Consider the following 22,787-nt stretch of genomic DNA (forward strand, 5'->3'; position numbering starts at 1 on the left):
TTACATAAACATATTATTACGCTGCGCTGTAAGCAGAACAGTAGGTTTCCATTTATTTATTGTGTCTAGTTTTAATTCGCCATAATGTACATACTATGGTAAAAGATTTTACATTGGATTCGAGGTAATAGCATGTAAATAAAAGAAAATCCTTTATCGTCAGCTTTACTACCTCAAATACATTTGTTAACTTCTTAGCATGCGTACTATCAATAATATCACATTCAATCCAGAGTGACCTTGCATAATTTTTCTTGTATTTCGCAGTTTTATCATCTGCAGTCATCATTCCCACCTTCATATTCTAAGTTTCGTTGTTTTGCTGGAAATGGTTTCTTCTTGTGATTTCTTTTTTTCCTACGAGTAGTCAAATCCCAATGATTCAATTAGAATATAAGTGGATATACCTCATACATTTTATTTTTCGACTTTGTTTCTTGATTTAATGTAAGGAATAAGATATTTCTATAGAATCATAATGAGATTTTCAAAAATATTTATTTCAGAAATTCGTTTTTTCTAGAATACTTACGGTATCTTTAAAATCTCTAAGTTGAAAAAGATTAAAACATTAGCTTTCACTGCAAAATTCTAGGAAAGCCTTTCTCTCAATGGATCTTTTTGGATATTTAGACAATACGCGCGTTGGATTCCGCGTTGTCTCTCAGGAGGATTTCCATGTACGTGTTCTTTCTTCCACATCCCACGTCCACCTGAGCACACATTACCATCCCCATTTTTATCTGCTAAGCCCTTCCCTGCTAAACCATAAGGGAGGAGGTGCATTGGTTTTTAAGGATTGAATAGAATTTTCCTCTTAGCCATTACTCACGCAATTGTGAATATGCGTGAAGCGGAAACTGTCTTCTTGGAACGGCAATTCCTCGAGGGTTCCTCCTCCATAAATCTGATGCTGAAACAAAGGTACATTTATGCACACTGAATTACTCCCGTTTATATTTTCACCCCGTAATTTAAAAAAAAGCTTCGCTCAAGTTAAAATTGTCTACCATTGTCTAAAAAGTCTACCATTGATAAATTCCAATAATTCGCAAATATTGGCTAGCAAATTCAACAATTTCAATTTTTTACTATTTAGTAGAAGCGTAGAGAACGCTGGTGATTTTTCGTCTTTAATATAACATTGTAAGAGCATACCATGAATACTGTCGAAGGATAAGGCCTGTGTCTTTTCTTTGAATGAATTTTCGTTTTTTTTGACCTTTGAACTCTGTTAATTAGGCATCTAAGCAATGAAATTCTTCGCTTAACGTTTAGAAATAGTGTCGAGGACACACTTAAGCTGGTCTGAAATGCTTACAAAACGGCTTTGCGATCGGAGTTATAAGTGCCAAAGCGGTAGCCATTCCGTTGCCTAATTTAGTTTCAGTCTTACTTTTATAATATAATCTAATGATAATATTTTCTTGTTTTTGGCTGCTTAACATTTAATTTCATGTTTTTATTCTAAGTAATTAGTTTATTTATTTATTTTACATTAGTCCGAAAACAGCACTTCGGCCTTTACATCGGACTTTAAGTAATCATATATATCAACAGTGGGTCGCGGTAGTCCAGTGGGTAGAGCGTTGGACTGCTGACCGGAGGGTCCCGGGTTCGATTCCCGGTCAAGGCACCTAGGCACCTGCAGCTCCACCCAAGCTAAAGTTATTTTCGGGTACCAGGTCTTCCTGGGGAAACCATAACCGGCACAGGGAAAGGAACTGGCCCTACTACCCTGATGTGTGAATTTCACACGCCGTATTGGGCTTAGTACGGGGTGAACTCTATCATCACCGACTAAACCGACCTTCGGGTTGATTACTGTGTTTATGGTTTTTTTTTATATATCAACATTACAATTACATACTCCAAAGCCCTAGGTGAAGGACCTATGTGGGAGTCGAACCCGCGACTTCTGGGTTGGCAGTCAAGGACGTTACCCCGCCACTACCGAGGTCGGCAAAATAGGTGATAAATGAAGGAGAAATGTATATCAATTATCAAAATAATATTATAATTAACTCATTTGAATCACTATAAGTATCATTTATGCATACACTAGCCTGTGATTATGTGGCGTAGTAATGCAGTGGGTAGAGCGCTCGGCTATTATTACTGTCACGAGCACTCAGGTTTGATCACGGAACACGTATTTGTGCGTTCTATGCTTCACTCAAGAGGCGTGATTTTTCGCTCATCTGATTTTCCCGAGGAATCGCAGGGTACACGAAGATTAATGGATGGATCCGCCTGCATTTTTGTGTGGATTTCGACCGTTCTAGAGACAGGGAGGGAAATATTACTCTATCCTCGCCTACCAAACCAACTTCTGATTGAATGTTGCGGGATTGGATTTTAATCTGTAAATCACTGCAGCTGTATCATGCGCTTCCAGCACATTCAGAGACAACAGGCCATAAACACGTCTCCATACTTCCGCTTCTAAAAATACACTGGATGAATGTAACGACTTCAAACCTGTGCTTTCGTGTTAAGGGGGAATGTTACTTCCACATGCCATCGAGAGTGCTTCTGAAGGTCATTTTGCTTGTGGTCTACAAGCATGTGTGCATTAGTTTTCAGCCTACCCTCGTAGCAACACCCCTATCTGGACATCGCTTCTTCTTATTAATTTAAATAGCCACTGATTAGGTCACTAATTGCTCCTAAATATTTACTCAGTCTAATAAAGGCTATGAAAGAGTTTTAAAGATGCTACTCTGTTTCGGCTTAGGTGATAATAGTATTAGTATTTTAAATACTCATTCCTCTCATATTTGGTACTGTACTGTTTCCCAAAATTACTTCCATACTTTGAAGGTCATTTTTAGTTTACAATTGTATATATTTGACTTTTTAATGAATTTTCTTTGAATTCTGAATTCACTTCAAAATCCACTTGATCGTATCGGTAAGAACCTTGTGTATTGAGGAAAGACTGGCTTAATTTCAAATATTAAATGTTTTAGAAAATATTGAAACAATTAAAAACAGAAGTTAGTTATAGATTTAGATAGTATCAGTGCAGTTCGGGAACTAAAGACCATCTCAGAAGAAAAGTAGTAAGGAGTGGTGTTTTTTTCAACGCTGCCGAACGGTGGTGTTCACTTTCCCCTGAATGAGGGGTGCGAGGGTAGGTCGAACTCTTCTTTAGTCAGCCGCCCCTTGCGTCGAATGGACCGTAATGTGGGAGGAGGGATGCAGGCGAATGTATCTAGGTTACGAAAAGGCTATCCCGGGATATCAGCCGTCTTAAGGGGTTATCTCTCGGTCGTATACCGCACCAGGGATCGGATCGCACTTGGGATCGATTTGACGCGCTTGGACCCAGGGCGCTTGACCGCTTTCCTGATCGACCGGCAAGGCGCACCGCCTAGCTTGCCCCACTTCTCCTTCCCCTCAAATCCTTACTCATAATTTGGCAGTCTCATTGAGGGGAGTAAGTGCAATGGACCCACTTTGAAGTATCTCCGTTTTATGCCTCAATAATAAATACCGACCTAGCACTAGCCCTTGGAGAGCCTGGTTATTATTTAAAGTGTGATTGGGAGCTCTAGTGCTTTGGTTACTGTTCTAAAACTTCTAGTGTTTACCTACGGTTGACATTTAATTGTATAAAATAAAAGGCGATGGAATATGAGAATCAGATGTCTAACTTGAGTGTCGTGGATTGAACAGGTACTAGTCAGGATGAACGCCCAGAAACAAGCGATTACGGTGTGCGGTAAGATTGAAACTGATTTCAACGCAACGAGAAGCTGGAGTCAAACCCAAGGCAGAATGGTGAAAGAAATTTGTATTGGGTGGCTCTAGTTGCTTAAGGAGATTGCAGAAGGCAGAAAAACATTTTCGTTTCCTTCTCACGGTGTAAGATTAAAGATATATTCATCCGTCCCCTTGGAGGAATAAAAATATTTTTTTTAATGTGAAGCTAATAAATAATATGAATGGAAGACTCTTTTGCACGTTATTCGGCTTCGACTTGAGCCCGCCAACTCTAGCGTATTGAGACGAAAATACGTAGAAGGATTGATGCGAGTCAGCTGGGCCTGTGCATCATTCCATCCTCGATGCGTTGAGTCCATTTGAGGTGAATTTCTGTGTTCCTTTAGGTGACCACTTTTGCTTACAGCTCGTAACTGGGCACCACCTAAAGTCGCTGGAATTGTGGTCGAAACGGGCGCGGAGCTTGTAGATGAGAGCTTATCAGTTCAGTGGCCGAAAGGACCGCCGGCGGGGAATGTCTTGTAATAATGGCTCTGCTTCTGTTAACATAATATGATCTATTCCATGTATATTTCGACTAAGTAGGCGACTGAATATGTGGGTAATATCTTCGGGGAAATGTCATTCTTGCGCGTTAAATCCACGTCATGATATTCTCAAGAGCTATTATCTGTTCTCTTTCTTTATTTATTTTAAAAATAAGATTCTTTTTTTTTATGGGGGTTGGTAATTATGCTCAAAATTTCCTGGTCGGATATTTTTCAAACATGGTGTCAGTTACATGCAGGGCCTTTTGTGGGACAAAGACTTAATAATGAATTTCACCCTAGTAATATATGTCTTGTGCTTTGTGTCTTTCACTTGTTATTGTGAGTTTTATGCCCCCGGGAGTATCCTTTTGGATCGATTCATTGTCATTTCTCCTCTTTATACAAGAGAGCGTACCTGTTTTTTGCTGTCCATGTTTTGCGTGAATAAAGCTCGCCCTCTTCTCCCGTGTCCCGCCCAGGACATTCGCCTCAAGCGCCGGTTGCGGCGATGCGACGTCCGCGAAGTCGTGGATGCCTCGACGGGTAGGGCGAGGAAAGGAGTTTTCATGAGTTCATTCACTCTTTGTTCACCTCCCGGCGCATGCCAATGTTTCAAATTTGCATGCATCTTCCTCCCCTAATGGCAGCATATATATTCAATTAACTCCTATATATTCAATAAATGGTTCCATCAAAATATGTTTAACGTTCATTCTCTGTCTCGGTATTTATTTAATTTTCATGAAGGTTGAAGGCTTTAGACTTTTAACATGTTAGAATATTATTTTTTTTCTTCTATGATGTGTTTTCGATTTTCCACTTCTTCAGAATTTTTTTCGCCTTCATATTACGTTCCGTAGATTAATATCTGTTTACGCTTTGGGCATTTACGGCCTCACTTCATGCATGAGCATTGACGAACATAAAACTAACCTAATTTTATCCAAAAACGCCCTAAAATTACCACTAATGGGGTCATAACAGAACATTTTAATTTTCTGTTATAATGAAGTTGTTAAGTAATCATATCAAAACAATACACACCCTGGACTCAATTATTTGCCTACCTCGGTGGCGTTACCGTTTTCATAACTGTAAGCGAAATTGAATGTGAAAGCTTACTCGTTGTTTTACTTCGTACTAATTCTAATCTACTTGTGTTTTACGCGCTACATTTTGTCTTTGAAGCATCGTGTCCTTTTTAATGGTGAAATCGTTTAAAATGATTTCAGACCAGAATTCATTCACCAAAAAACATTTATATCAAATATTTTCTTTTGTTAACATAAATTGTATGGCTTCCAATCTGATTTCCGTACGGTTCACCACATAGCTTCTACCGAAGAATGCTGTGACTTGGCCTTTCATTTTTGTATTAGTTTCCTTCAAACTCATTTTTTTAAGCCTTGTTCCCTTAATTACTCCTTTTCTTTTACATCGGTTACTCCACATAATTCCTCGGGTGAACCAGCAATCCATTTTCTCCGCAAAAAAGTAACTCAAAAGCAGACATTCGATCTTGAGGAAAACTCTTGTTATTTATGCTTCAAGAATCTCTCCGTCTTCCCAGTTAACGGCGATAAATACGTGGAAGGGGTATGAGATTGGAGGGGTTGAGAGCGAGGGCCACCCCGCACAACAAAGGAGCTTCCCTCGCACCAACTTGGAAGAGAAAAATACAATAAAAACCCTCTTGGTGATCTCTACCCCCCCCCCTCTTTCCATCCCCTTAACTTCCCCTGCTTGCCACCACTCACTTTGAGCTTGGGGAAGCTGGGCAACTACTTATGTATTTATAAATATCCAAAAAACAATTATTTTCTTGTTTCTTTAAAGTGGAGAGGAAAATAATGGAATGGAAATGCGCCGTCATAAACACCTGAGCCTTTATCTTTGCCAAATTTACGATCCACTCATTGTTTTGCCATCTTTGCTCGACTTCTCCTCCCCATTCTTTTGCCGTCCTTCTCTCTCTCCTTCTTTCCTTATCCACCACCATCTCTCTTTCTCCCTCCATTTATCTTTCCTCCATCGTTTGTTCCCGTTTCTCCCTGCGCGATCCTTCCCTGTTAGTTCTCGATTCATAATATTGCATTCAATCCCCACTCAGTGATATTTTGCACTTCCGTTTCTGAAAATTTTCTCACAGAATTTTAGGAATTTTTTTATTTTTGTGACGCAATTTTTTTAGGATTGAGTTTACCTTTGTAAAATTTAAGCACTCGTATGACGGTAAATTTTAATATTTCTGGAAGAATCACATGCCGCAAAAGCAAATTACAACAAATGTGCCGAACGAAATACTCGTAAGTGGATTTCATGCGACAGACTCTAGTTTTAATTGGAAGTCTAGGAGCTGCAAGTCAGTCCATTTTCCAAAACGTCTGGGCTGTCATTTGAGCTAGTATCCCCTGTACGTATATAAAATATTTTACATAAAATCATTCCATTCCTCCTCGCAGGAGAAACTATGCCAAAAGGAAAGCTATGCTAAATCTCGAGAATGTCTGTTATTTTTCAGTTTTCCTGCAAGAGAGTATTTTATCCGCAAGGTTAATATTAAATAGGATGGCGAGCCTTTTAGAGTGAAGCTAAATGGAGGTTAAGTTTTCTGGTTCTTGTGTTCCGTAAATATAATTCCCGATGTCTCTGGCAAGGAGTAGTTATAAATTGTCCTTATATTTGCACTTTCATATTTTCACTTATGAAGTAAATTGTATCATAATAACCTCCTTAGGTTATCTTAATAACCTCCTTTGCCTTATTCTCTCTTCTTATGACAGTGTTATAATGCCACGCCGAAAAATAGTGCTATACAGTCGATTCTCATCATTTTTTTCGGTATTTTATAAATAAAATGTATTGATTGCTATTTGGTTATTTATATTTTCTTAGCTGACCAGCGTAATTAAAGCTTTTTTACAACGCTGCATCTGAAATACTACATCTAATTTCTATCCTTACTTATTTTGTCCCATAATCTACGGTTTTATAGTCTCCAGTACATGCTAAACAGCAGGAGCAAATGTTTCAAGGCACTTCTCTAATGCATATTCGCCTAAAAATTGAAGTCTTAATTTAGTGAGTCCTACTTACCTGCCATCATTACTGGATTAATCGCCCTCTCTTTAATATATATATAACTATGTATATATACATTCTATATACATACATACATATATATATATATATATATATATATATATATATATATATATATATATATATATAATTGTATATAAACACAGATGTAGAATTTTTGAATATAAAGACAAAGAAAGGACACTCACAATATGTTATTTGACGTTTCGACAGCTCGGCTGTCGTCTTCAGAAGCTATATATATATATATATATATATATATATATATATACTGCGGTTGATTCTTTAATATTAGGGTTTCCCGTGTACTTAACAGTCCAATATTTTATTTTTCAAGTTTATTATTGCCTTGAATATTAAATTTACCTTATTTTATCACGCTTTATTCTCATTATATTCACTACTTTACAGTTCTTGTGTCGTTTTTTTCTCTTGTTGCAAATTTTAATAAAAGTTTTCGGAATATCTATTACCCATTAGGTTTATAAGCAAGTATACTACCTCATTTCGTCTTACGAAGATGCTTGAATTACTGCCTCAGTCAATCTTTCAACCGATTGACCCTGCCGCCCACGGCTCCCGAATATGTGCGCGGTCAAGCCAAAATGGCCGTCGCGCAGCATTGGCTCGACCCTTCGGTTAGGTTTTGGCCGGTGGGCACGTACTCTCCGGCCTCCTCATGCGACTCATATTTCTTTTGATGATTTTAAAATACATATAGCCCGAATTATGTACATACTCCTAAATGAGTCAGTTTCAAATACTTTTTCCTTTATTCGGTGTGTGCATTGCTGTTGTATTGTTCAAGAAAGTATAAAACTTTACGTGGTGAGGATTGACTTCATTTAACCAAAACATTTTTTCTCACCAACCATGAGGGCTGAACACATTTCATTGGCAATTATATGATGACTACTAGGAACTGGGCATTATCTGGAGATATTCCATGCCGAAAGCACTGCTGCTCCTTGTGACAAGTTTGGGTCAGTGTAAACATACATATATTACAGATTTGGCGCGTGGCAAAAACACTACCTTGTAGAACACATCTGCGTCTAGAAGCTGTAACCATCAGCTGTCGTCCCGGAGGTATGCTGAGAGGTAAGGAGTTAAGGTAGCTGGGGCAGTCAATCTACCCAAGTTAGGTAACCGACCACCTTTGGAACTACAGACTGCCTTAGATGGTGCAAATTTGTTATCATTTTGGCCACACATTTCACGGTACTCTTAGTTAGTCCCACCGATATCTGAACTGTGTTCATCTGGGCGCTTAAGTATTTCATTTGGCGTGCTCCAATTAATGTTAAACTTCGTAAGATAGCGGTTATTCCTATTGTCTTTGCCAGATAATATGATAATTATGATGATCTCACATTCCTTTTTTAAGATAAATTAGTCAGTGTCCTTGGGGCAGCTGACGTGAGGATTAAATTGTCATGGATTAGGGTGGCAACATCTGTGGCTCATCTTTGCATGATATATGATAATAATCAAAGTCCCATAGGCAGGCGGGTCACGCGTTTTTTTTATATTGCATCTGATACCGTAGTATTCTTGATGTAAATTATGCATCTGAATTAATTAAAATGCACATTTAAAATCTATTTTCAAAAGGTAAGCTTTTTGGGACCTTTAGCAAGTGCCTTGGTTGGGCGTAGCCATAAAATTTAGGTTCATTACAGTATTACGTCCACGGCGACAGGTACTTAATAAATCTATACGAGCCCAGGAGTTGACAGGAAACGTGCACGAGTTGGTCTAGGATGGGGGACTCCTATTCTATATATGACTCTAGTAACCTCGTTAGGATATCTATGCGGAAAGATTGGGTTGTCCATACTTAACCTCCAACCATCTAGCGTTTGTGAGCTTAGGATTGGGCCGATTCCCTCGGGGTGAGATCTGGGAAGGGCGTCCGGTGGGACCTGGAGACCTGACGGAATGGTTCAACGGTTGGCATCACTTTCTGTTTCTACGTCCAAGTGCCCCGGGTCTCAATCGAGCAGATCCTCGAGTTCCATTTACTCTTCCTCACGGTTGCTTGAGGTGCCTGCGGCCTAATCCAAAGAATCCGTCGTGCGCCGCGGGTTGTGCCCAACTCAGGAGCAACTCCTGGCCCGTGGATAGGAAGCATGAGTCTGAAATACATACGCATATTAATTGCGGCCATATAAATTGTCACGACGTCCTCGTACTTGGAGGGAGCTGGGTGGTTTGGCGAAAGTGTTCATGTCGTTGTAGTGATAGGTTGGGCTGGGTTGGGGCAGAGTTGGGTAAAATGGAACCCGAGAGGGAGATGCAACAGCCCTTGCGATGCTCGTGGGGCCATTCGGATGGGATTTTGTCTTCACATCCCAGCATTGCCTCGGACAACAGTATTACTCTCCGTCTGTTGTAGATGGCTTTAGGTTGCTCAGGTGATAACTCCGTTCGTCTGCGTCGGCACAATACCCCGCAAGCCGCCACAAGGGCGTGTGGTGGAGAGTGTTATATCACCACCCGTAATAGGGAATAAAACGAAAATGCAAAACCGAAAAATTCATGCAAACCTACACCAACAGAGGCGAATGCGATATTCATGAGGGAACCTTTTAAACTTACGTGCATTCTGATACATGCGTATATAATCAACTAAAATACACATATATACGAATATACCTTATGTCTGAGCAACGGTTAATCTTGTCTTGAAATGTAAATAGAATGCCTTCACTATTTACAGGATTACTTTAGTTTCTTACGATTGTAATTCCTGATTCTCCCGGGAAATAACGATTATTTGTTGCTATATGTACTGGAATCTATCTCTCCTATCTTATCTACATCTACACAATGCCCCGCAAGCCCTCTTATGGGCGTCTGGCGGGGGGTTCTTGGTTCTTCCATTCATGCATGCAGAATCGCAATCATGTTACCTCTGCAGACATATTAGTTCGATCATGCACTCGAAAATTTTTAATTACTCGAAGGAAAGTACTTAAATGCAACACAATATTCATTAAAATTATGCTATTATTCAAATCATGCGGTAGAACTATTACAAATATGGTTATATTAAATAAAAAGAGTAACATGCAAGAAGAAATATGAAGGATATGGACTAGTATATACTCCACCAATTCTAATTATCTCCTACGAGATTAATGTCATATCTATGATGATATCTAATGGTTCGAGGAATCATATCTTTGTGGTCTGATCACTCTAAGTACCTACAGTACTACAAGTGGCTCCCATCCTAATTCCACTGAAAAGCCTGTCACACTCATCTTCATATTGCAACAATTTTTGACGAATCTGGTGGATATTCTTTGGACTTTATTTAATTCTTTTTGCCAAACTTTCTCCCAAGGATAGCAAAGATTTGCGGTATATTCCAAATGAGGTCTATATTGATCTAAATAACCCTTCTCTTTTATTTTATCATGTATCATTCGGGTGATGGCCGTTTAATTAAACCGAGTTCCTTTAAAGCGGATCCACGTATTTTCCTGATATGTGCTCCCCATGAAAGTCATGTTCATAGAACTACCCCCAAATATTTCAATTCAACTGCCGACGTTATAACTGAACCCTGTACTTCATAATGCATGCCCTACTCGCCACTTCCTTTGTTTCAAAATGTCAAAACTGTGCATATGTGTGTATTAAGCATTTCATGCACATTCCGGGCTCCTAGTTTCCGGGATGTTTTGCGAGCCCTTAAGGTTGAAAAGAGTTCCTCTTCATTACTTGAACCGTGGTTGGTGCAAAATCCACATAACCCGTGATGAGAGATGGAGGAGTTCCTGAATGTTGCCCTTGAATAGTCTGTGCGAGGATTGGAATTTGCGTTGCTAAGACTGTTAATTGCGATTGCACACTTGCAACCCTTACTGGTCTTCTTCTTCTCCCCCCAGTTTCCCAACTGTTCCCTTAATTTCTAATTCTTCTCGTTCGTCTAAAAATAGGCTCTGAGAGGCTGACCTAATGGATCTTATTTCGATCATACCCCTTTTGATCACAAAGCACTGCGGAATGCACGTTCATGTGGCACTGACTAATTTTTAACCAATTCTGCCTTGAATTACTAAGTTACTCCGTATACACCTGTCATCTATTTCCGTAATTCAAGATCGTTTGGGTATATTCTTCCTGGATAATTTTTGATTTTCTTCCTTCTGTGTTTTGGACCATTTTCAAAGGACGGAATTCAAATTAAATTATTAGTGCGAGGTTGTGAGTGAAAAGTCCTCCCTACAATGTTACAGGGAACCATGCAGCAATATTTTTCTTGAAATATAAAACAATTACCGTTTGGAGACTAGCGCCAAGAGGCCCGAGTTTCTCAAGGATACATTATTTACGCAATTTTTAATGAATTTGACATTTTTGTGCACAATGCTCATGCAAATATAATCGTGTTGGATTTTGTGGAGGGTATATTTTATTGTTTAACATTACCTCTTTCCGTCTCTCTACTGTCATCCCTTAATCGCTCTCATCAATTCTATACTACACATGAAATATGACCAAACTGCCTTGCTTAGCATATCCGTTGTGGTGTAATTACTTGACGTAAATCTGTCGTAGTAAGTTTAATGATGACGATCAGAATCACTCGGTTACATTGCCTATGACATCTTTTCCAAAAGGGGTTCCATTCCTGGAACTTTGGTTGGTAACAAATCCGCTTCACTTTACCAGATTTACACAATCAAGACGTTTTTTAATTAAGCTGCCCAATTTTGTTATAGTAAAATGGTTACCAAAATACTACCAATTATATTCAAAACTATAATTATTCCCGTTTTTTTACAGTGTTTACTTTATCATTATTTTAAAGATATAAATCGTGTATTCTAATTATTAGGAGCATTTGCATAATGTAGGGCATAGTAGAATGATTTGATGCGCAATGGCTATTTACCCATGAGTTTAATTACTTTCACACATGTTGTAAATATCACCCACAGATATATGAATGAATCTTCTCCTTTCCTATTTCGATCATTTTTTTCAATTATTCGGTATACATAAGGAGTGGCTCCAACAACAATCCGGGTCAATGTTTTTCTTTTGAAGTTGATTTCATCAATCTCGTACAATTTATCAATAAAGCGAGTCACAAAGAAACGTTAACTCTACGAAGTGGTGCTCTGGATATCGCCTCACTTTTTCCCCCCGGCCAATGAAACATCCGCCATTCATTCATATCCCCTCCGTCTCTCCAAGGGCGGTTCTCTTCTCATGCTTATTTATGCCTTCCTTCCTTCCTCGCCTTTTACACGCGCCCCCTTTTTACTTCCCCCCCCCCCGACATCCTCCCCTTTCAGCCCAACGACTTCGCTCGACTCCCCCTCCGCCTCCGGCAGCGTCCCTCCCTCCCGCTATCACTCATTATTCCCAGTAACTTTTCATCAAACGCGAGGATGTCGTGGGAAGCAGCCGTGCCTCGGGAAATTGCGAGGTTTCGTTGCCTCGGCCCATCCATCTTCCCGTATTAACATTATATCAAGAGCGGGTGATCGAAGCGAAGGCATTCCGGCTCACCCCCTCCGACCGTCTTCCCGGGGCGGCGGCGGGCCGAAGCAGGTGCCGGCCGCACTATTTCCTCGTCGCCCGCTGCACCTTTGCCTTAGCGGCTGAATATAATAGTTCTTCGGAAGCCATTCCGACACCTCACCGCGGAGGCGTGTCTCGATGCGACGGCATAACTTAACATTCAGCGAAGCCGCGGTCTTCCAGGAATGTAATTAATGTTCCGATAACTCCCACACGCCTCCTGAATAGCTTTAGTATGTTGCTTAAATGGTTAAATAAATCAAGACGTACGTTTTCGCTCGGGATAAAAGATGTTATCGGCGGAAAATATGGAAAAACGATATGAATGGTTTGTGGCGTGTTTACATGACTCTCTATAATCATATTTAAAACAAATCATCAGCACCACCGAGAGATTATAAATGACGCCCCGTTAGCATGAAGTTCCTTTCGTGAAGTATATCAATACACCTGCCTCCCGGCGATCAATATTGAATAAATGAACAACGGTTTCCGCTACTTGGTATTCAGTCACTTCCATATATTCAAAATGAATTCTTTGTGCTCACCATCGCGCTGTAAATCTCACGAAACTGATGAGTAATTTTAGATGATTCCTTCTATAATAAATTGCCTATTTTTGATTATTTTTGATTTTGGGATTCTTACTGAGAAATTTAAACCTCAAATTTCAATGAGTTTTGGAACGGAGTATGGTATCACATTCCGTATTCGTCGACTTCAAATGTTCTCTGTTTTATTAAATAAAATATATTTTTCGTCGGAATAAGAATGTTAATGCATTTACTGGATGCAATTTTTGGTTTGTATTGGTATAGAATTGTGGCTTTTTATGGCATTGAATATCTTTAACTCAGATTTTCAAAAGGCTTCAATACTCGGGAAAATACGCTGTTAAACGTATTGAAACATTTTATATCATGTTACTTCGGCGTGATAGGAATAACGGCTGCATCGTCCCCGGTGCGATTTCTCGTTAAACCACCAAACATTTCAGCAAAAATAAAGCTCTGGTTCTTTCTAGATGGTTGAACTCTATGGAAAACTGGAGGCGTAGTAGAGAGAAGTACTAATTGCTCCTTCCCCATACTGGATGTCTGAATTTCTTTCAACTTCGGGCATAGTAATCTCACCTTTCTTAACTAACTTTTTGGTTATTGTTTAACTTAAATAGAAGAACATAATTTGTACATTTATTTAGTCTGTCGCATTACTCAACTTCAGTAATGACACCATCAATCAGTATGAATTTGATTTTTGTCTGAAAATTTCCAGGAAAATGTTAGTCTATCATAAATGCTTATGAAAAATTCCAAAGAAACTGCGGGAGATGCCGCAACAGTAACTTTTAACGGAGTCATCCGCTAATGTGCATTTCAATGCAACAATTTCAGAGTGTAAAAATCATTCGCCTTGACTGGGATTCGAACCCAGATCCCTCAATATCCGTTCGAGTGCTTTAGCCACTTAGGCTACCGAGGCGTCCTCTTAAACTCTGAAAATTTTGGGGCTTTTAAAGGAACAAGATGTTGTGACGAAATACCGTACATACAATGTCACAGGCATTCGTAGTCGTGCGCGAGGCGCCACAGTCCACGAGGTTAAAGCCAACTTCAAACACTTATGGTGTTTTCACTTTGACAAATTCCAAAGAAACTGCGGGAGATGCCAACTTCGTCACAACATCTTGTTCCTTTAAAAGCCCCAAAATTTTCAGAGTTTAAGAGGACGCCTCGGTAGCTTAAGTGGCTGAAGCACTCGACCGGATATTGAGGGATCTGGGTTCGAATCCCAGTCAAGGCGAATGATTTTTACACTCTGAAATTGTTGCATTGAAATGCTTATGAACTTTATATGTTTATTTAGTTTTGTGCCTAATACCGTGTTGAAGCAGTTTATCTTTGCCAGCTAAAGGTTTTCTTGTTGAGATATTAACCCCGATCAGTGCTGGAGACACGTAAATTTGAGTCACTCATTTGGCTAATGCTACGATCCCGCCATTGTCCATGTCTTGCCAAAGGTCTCAGAGTTTAGATTTCCTCTATCCGTCGCCATAGCGGTGATTTCATGAGATTAGGAGGGCAGTCACCTCTTGATGTTTCATCCTAGTCGGCGTCTCATAGGCAGAGGATGAAGTAAGATGTAGATAGCCAAGCTTCCTCGATGAACATCAAGGTTTCCGCGCAGTCATTCACAAATGGGGCCATCATATGATGGCCGAGTCTCACTGACAAACCGGCCCTCTGTTACAGGGTTCTTCCGGAAAATAAGTGTACTGATTTTTTCCCGCCGCTCCAGGCGCGCCCAGCACCGCTCTGACGGGCTGCGATTGGAGGGGGTATGTTGGCAAGCGACGCTGAAAAAGGCAGTCGGCTCTGAGCTGTGGTGTAGTGAGGAGCTCTGTTAACGCGAACCTCCACGCTCGACCCACGTCACGGAACGCGATGCCGAAGTTTTTGGAGTAGCGTTATTCCATCAAATTTGCGGTAAAGCTTGGGAAATCGTCTACCGAAACTATCGGTATGATTAACCAGGCTTACGGGGAGTCAGCCATGTCCAGAAACATGATCTTTCGGTGGCACAAGATGTTCGTGGAGGGCAGAGAAGAGGTCGACGACGAGTCTTCGAGAGGTTCCCGATGATGCCTTCGCGGGAGCGTTCCAGGAATGGGAACGCCGCTGGAACAAGTGTATCGACTCACAAGGGTCCTATTTTGAGGAATATTAGCTTAAGATATGTAAAAGTGTAATATTTTTTTTTTCCTGAGCTCAGTACACTTATTTTCCGGACGAACCCTGTATACGTATTTTAGGCCTGGGAATGATATAACGAAGAACCACCATTGTTCTTTCTGATTTTTTTGAATGTTTAGTGGTGTACTCTAAGTAGATAAGAATTCATAATTTAGTTCCAAAGAGCGAATGTAGTTCTCTCGTCAATCTATTTACGTAATTAATCATATTCAATTTCTTTTTATAAAAAACGTTTTTCTAGACCGATAATGATGTCAGGAATTCATTGCTAATCATTGAAGTGCAAATCAATCCCATAATATGCAGAATGATCTAAGTTTAAAAACTTTCAAGTTAAATGCAGTTTTTCTATATTAATGATTCTTTAAATGGGAAGTGATGCGAAGGCAGACTGCACACCTTTCCGATAGTTCGCTCTACATTTGCAAACATCTGACGTGGAAAAGACTTTCATGAAACAATGTGAATGTGCGAGTCAATGATGGAAATGTCCTTCTTGATAGTTATAAAGTAAACATTTCAGAGTGTAAAAATCATTCGCCTTAACCGGGATGATTTTTACACTCTGTTAAATTGTAATGCACACTTGGCGAATGACTCCGTTAAAAGTTAATGTCGCAGCATCTCTCGCAGTTTCTTGGAAAAATCATAGAGGCAGAAATTTCCTCTTTTTGAAACCAGGCTATCGGGTGCGTCAATTATTTTTTGCTGGTGATTGATAAAATCTCTCGCCACTTAATTATTTGTGATCTTGTTGACACTTTACTTTTCAAGTTTCATGAAAAGGAGCGAAAACGGGTCGACATAGAGTTGTATAAAATGTATAACCTAAATGATGCGTCTTCATCCTAAAACTTTCTTTGCGTTATATACTTAATTGAATCAAATCAAAATGGTATTTAGCTGATGACTTTTGAGATTTACTGAGTGTGATGCTTGTTGAAGCATTTTGACTGTTACAGAGCATAGAACCTGCATTGCGTCTTGTGAAATTACCAGAGACGGCTGGCGCAAACGTATTGTCATTAGATCTCATATTGAGGTCAGCGTGTATCCTCGCTTTGAGTCCCCTATTCCCAGCGGGGATAACATCGCCTTATTTTCTCATTTAATTTTATAATAGGTATGACATTACCGTGGGCAGTATTTGTCAATCAGATTACTTAAACTAGGAGATTATCTTTAAACATCTTCTGATCTGCTTTGTACTCTTATTACAATGGTCATTCCAGACTTTGAGAGGGGGATGAAATGATTCATCACTACCACACTAGGATATTTGGTCTAAATGTTAGTTTGATAAGTGACAGTATTTATCATCTCTTACTAAGCCCCGCGGTCTTTGTCATTTCCACATTAATGGGTCTGCGGGGGAGAGCAGTTCCTTTTCCCTTAACTGCTTGTGGTTTTCCAGGAAATCTTGCCCCATGGCCACTCGCAGAGCGTGGGTGAAGCTGCAGGTGTCGAGGTGCGCCGTCGGATTTGAACTCTGGTCCATTCGGTCCGGATCCGAACTCTCTCTCCGCTAGCCTTTACCCGCCACCCTTAGTTACTTAGTAACCTCTCCGAATTTCATGGGCATACATTAAGGTTTTTCGTGGAATCCTTGTTAACGTTTGCATTAGGTAGGATTTCCAGATAAATAATGCTGTGAATGTGACAGGTCCCGGAAAGTATTCTCAGCTTGTTTCCTTTACCGTGGTAACGTGAAATTTTTTATGTATTACAGCCGCTTCATGATAATGTTTAATGAAATACATATCGTAGTATTTGGTGCGCCCCGGAATACTTTCGAGTACGTTCCGTGCGTAGTGGGACATGAAGGAAAAAAAAACTAAGTAGCATGTCATGGACACAGAAATAGTAAGGAAAGTTAGTCTTGAACAAAGATGATTCACCTTATCCAATTATCAATGGAGACGGAATTCCTTTTGAGTGCGCCTGAACTTCACAGTGTTTCCAAAGAAACTGCTGGAGATGCCGCAACAGCAACTTTTTACGGAGTCATCCGCTAATATGCATTTCAATGCAACAATTTCAGAGTGTTAAAATCATTCGTAAAATTTTCAGAGTTTAAGGGGACGCCTCGAAAGCTTAACTGACTAAAGCACACTACCGCACATTGAGGGATACGGGTTCGAATCCCGGTCAAGGCGGATGATTTTTACACTCTGAAATTTTTGCATTGAAATACACAGTGTTTGATATTTTTCTCTTGTTTTTCTGCACCGTTGAGGGATTAGATTGCTAGAGATTGTTTTTGTGCTAATATTCTAAGCAAAGTAAAGTTTTCTTATTAATGCAAGATGTAGTCGTAATTAAAGGAGTTAACAATGACCTGGACACCCTGGAACAACTGAATATACAGTCATCTATAAAAGACAGATGCCGCATCGTCTCCTAACCTTTGAAGTCTCTTTAATAATTACCTGCCTTTTAAGCATACTCTTTAATAATTTACTTCCAAAAAGTTTTTAAAACGATGAAATTACCTTATGCATTCCTTAATAATCTCTTTCGCTCCTTTCCCTCTCGCGATGTAGTGCCTTAGGTCAGCTGCTCATTACGTCCTCAGTAGTTCCGCGAGGCGGAGGAATTGCTCCTGAAAAGTCTGCCTAGGCGCCGGACGAATCTCCGGCTCCGGGATGGAAATTCGCAGTGGATGGGTCGCAGTGAGGTTGTAAAGGGGCCCGGAAGACTTTGGGCTCTAGAGGGGTAATCGAAAACTCAGCCCTCTTTAAATCTGCGACGAATTCTCATCGAGCACAAAATATCCTGCTCTGCGGCAGATATTCTTAGGTTTGTCGCAAAAAGAGAGTGGTGGCTAATGAATGAGAACCAGGATGAAGAAAGGCAATGGAATGTTGGGATGATACTCGACACTGTCATGGTGAATTGCTTGACACCATTGCTGAAGTAACGGCTCTTTACGGAGGAACTTCTATGCTTTAATAGGAAGCTTCCCCTAGGTGTGGTCATCTATTATTTCACAGACATTATTTGGATCCTAGGCTTAATTGTAAACGGGTGCCTATTAAGTGTCGACATGCACAGTTTTATTCTCTTAATATGTTCTCTACATCTACATAATACCCCGCAAGCCGCCGCCAGGGTGTGTGGCGGGGGTTGTTAGGTCACCAACCGGGAAAAGGAACAGAGAAATATGTTAAATAAATATGTTGATCGTAGGTTCTAATCCTGCCGGGATGGCTTGGATTAGATCTCATCACCTTGGTAATACATATGTTTTGGTTCGTCACAATTGATTTTTATGAAATTTTTAGTCACTGAGTCTTAATACTATTGTGTTATTAGCAAAGCATTATCGTATATGTAATTAAATTACTGCCTAAATATTCTCTATATCACTTAAAAATGTAATATTCCCATTAGAAATATTTAACGCCATTTGAATTTCGTTTATTTTCTTCTAAGAATTAAACTAGCCGTGGAAATCATTACAATTAAGTGAATTTGAAGGATATTTTTGCGTAAATTTTAATTGTTTCGCCATAAATGTGTCAAATGCATTCCTAAAAGAGGTTATTTTCCATTTTCATGTATCACAGTGGCTTTTCTACATAAATATCAAGGAATGTGTGGCCTTGGTAACGATCCCTTCTTCCATTATGCCCCGTTAGCATACAATTTGTTAAGTCTACACAATTGATGTCAAATTGTCTTTGAACTGGTACCACTCTGGTTGTCATAATGATAAGGTGACAGGTAAAACGGGAGGCTAGTGTGGAAGCATATTATTATGGTCATCTCAGGAAGTCAATTTGTACTCTTTGGGAAACTCGGAAATTTAGGATATTTAATCTATTTGGTTGCCATATATTCATGAGTAATGTGTAGTTTTCGTTTAATTTGTGAGTTATGGCGTACATTGGCGTCAGTTTCATGAAATTGATTAATCTTGGTAATGATTAAGTAAAAGGTTCCAAGATTCCTCCCTTTTTTACATGCATCTGTGATTTCGTCATTTACGTCATCTTTTGGAGCAATTTTTTACTTTGTCACTTGCTCCCAGGAAAAGACGCGAAGAGGAATAAATGCGACCCAAGAATCAGACCCCAAGGAGGTCCAGGAAAAAGCAGGATGTCTGCCGTACTAATGCACGGTAATGGAAGTTAAAATGGCTCTCGGGAGAGAGAAAGGAAGGGACTAATATAGGAGAGAAGGACACAGAAGGATACAAAAAGTGTCCTTGGCTCCTCCAAGGGAAGGAGCAAGAAGAGGGAAGGGGCGGAAGAGCCGTTAAAAGCAATGGCTTCACGGGCGCACTTTTTGGATGGAGGGAAGCCTATAAAAACATCGCGCTTCTTTGATGATCGCGTGGCCCTAGGCTGGGGGATTTAGAGTCGGGGACATGATCGGATGCTAACCGAGTCGAGGCTGACGGAACTCAGTCCAGTATCGATGGACGAGGGAGAAGTGCTTTGCGGCATCTCGAAGAAAAGTAAAGCGGCTCTTTTCTTTAGATTAAATTATCATTTAAGTCCTTTGAATAATTGAGGTACGTGTAAATATTTCTTAAATTTTAATGAAAAGAAAGATAATATAAGTTATCAGGTAAAATATTGCATGAGAAATATTTTATTTTCGTCTATTCCTGGTTCACACAAAATATAAATAATCTGATAAATCACATTGAATGAGAAATTTCGTGAATAAAGTTATTCTTAAAACAATATGCCTTGGATTTCACAAGTTCTTCAAGGATCAACCTTTAATTACTGTAAATGAAATTTTTATTTTAATTGGCTTTAGAAGGGATTTATTTCATGACTCTAGATGGTAATTGCATTAAAAGAAATTCCTGGTAAACCACTTTCAGTTGGAAAATCGTACTTCTTTGCTCTTTAATGTTGGCAATTTACGACGCTCAAAAATGGTACGGCAGTTAAAAATAACTTCGGTAATGTAATAATGAATTGAACTCGTGTATCGGTATATTTCTTTGAGTGGCGTTAATTTCTGATTTCATCATAGAATATTAAAATGAAATTAAACTCACCAAAATATTTATCGATTAATGTTATTAATACACTTTTAGAGATAATTTAATGCTAAGACACTTTAAAAATATGAGTATTTTTGAGTCAAAATCTCATTGAAATAACCAGAATACCTCTGGCCCTCTGACTTAAAAGATTACATCTTATTGACTACGAAAGATAAACTTTTAGCGATGGACGATGAAAGGCCATCTTCCAACGCTAAACATGCGCATTCCATTCAAATGGCTTCTTTGAGTTTAATGGAAATTTCTTTTTGGTCATGTAAAGTCTCCGTCGAGCTCATGCTTATTTATGTTAACATTATTTTAGTAAGGCGAATGGACGAAATATCGTTCGTGGTAAGGTATTATGAGTATGAGTAAAACCTATCCAAAAGGTGAAATGTAATAATAACCTTGTGAGATTTGGCTATTTTTGATAAATAATTATAGCAAAGTGATTAATTATGGATACAATATAAACTTTATACTTTTACAATAGGTGTTAGTATTATGTATGGAATACGGGGTTTTGACAGAGGTTTTTAAAGAAGTCACAGAATGAACTGTATTCTTTGTTGATTAAGATTATTCGTGAAGTTTCGAAGGGGTTTAATACTCCGGTGTGAAACGGAGTAGGTAAAATATATACGATTCGGCAATTGCCCTCAGTGTTGATTGACGTCGATCTGAAGACAGTGGTAACCTCAAGGTGCGTTATTACTTCTCTTTTCAATCCGTCAAGGATGTCTCAAAACTCTTCGCTCCAGTCTGTGCTTTCTCTTTTCTACTCAAACTTATAATCTGCTGTAAGGTCGCGTGAAGACGTTTAAGATTATTTTGCATAAAGTACCCAGGGAAGGAAGTTGGAATAGAGACGCATTTCAATAAGTTGTATTCATTCTAGAAGTGCCGCGGGCATGATATTTGCGAGGGAAATACTAGACATAAAACCTATCTTTGGCATTGTTTATCTCAAGTTCATATATAGTATGTAGGCGTTTGTCGCCGAGGGCCTGAATGTCATATCGTTGTCTCATCTGAAATCTCACCATGAAGAACTTTGCTTTAGATTTAACCTTCGGGATCTACCTCACCCGAGACACTAGCATTCCAGAATTATGTATAATTGGTTTTCTTCTGTACGTAATGTGGTTCCGAGTAGTTTAATATCACGAGACATGATATGAACTTCAAACTTCATGTGTGTGCAACTGCGTAGTTGTTCTTGCACGGTCGATTCCAAGCATATATTACGATTCCGACGTGTACGTTAGCCATTTCTGAATATATGTGCCGCGGTCTTTCCTTGAGATTTTTCTTTGTATTAATTCCGCAATAAAAAGATGTGAGATAATAAAATTCAAGCAAACTCGACGTTATTAATCATCGTTATGTGACGGCAAAATACATTCAGTCTAATGGCGTGGCAAAAAGATGAAGATGAGGTCATTTGGCGTAAGACCTCGCGTCCAAATGGCCCACCGACCCTTCTCCTCCCCCCCCCCCCACGCGACCCGCGGAGGACGAAGAGGGCGAGTGGGTTGGGATGGGGTGGGTCGAAAGGAGGGATAATGAGGCTAGGGTGGCTGGGTAAACCAAGGCTGTGAGGCACCGTGAGAGGGAGGGCCTAAAAGACGTCTAATCCCCATGGGACAAGGATTAGGGCGGTCACTATTTTCCCATCCCTCCAAAAATCCTTCCCCACATTGACCCCCGAAGGTCCCCATCTCATTTACACCCCTCTCAATCCCATCTGGAAAAGCCTAGCATAATTTCTTTCTTTCCCCATCTATATTTTCTTTGTATCGTATCTCCCGCTACTCTGAATCTCTTCTCCGATTTTATAAACTAAAAAATGCAAAAAAAAGTTCCATGGATTAAAATCGCTCAAGTCACTCATTTTCTTTGCTAATAGTGTTTTATGAATGTATTTACCCACAACTTGATATCTGCTGAACGAAGAAGTAAACAATCCGCTACTTGGATGTATTGAGGTTTGTAAAACATTAAATTCACAAACAACTGATAAAACCATATGATTTTTTTTCAAAAATTTTATTTTCTTTTTATAGTTTTTCATCTTCATTGTATTTGGTGCATTTGAGAATTCAGTAGTTGAAGTTT

Source organism: Hetaerina americana, unplaced genomic scaffold (assembly GCF_022747635.1).
Source record: "Hetaerina americana unplaced genomic scaffold, ioHetAmer1.1.p SCAF_6, whole genome shotgun sequence".
NCBI lineage: Eukaryota > Metazoa > Arthropoda > Insecta > Odonata > Calopterygidae > Hetaerina > Hetaerina americana.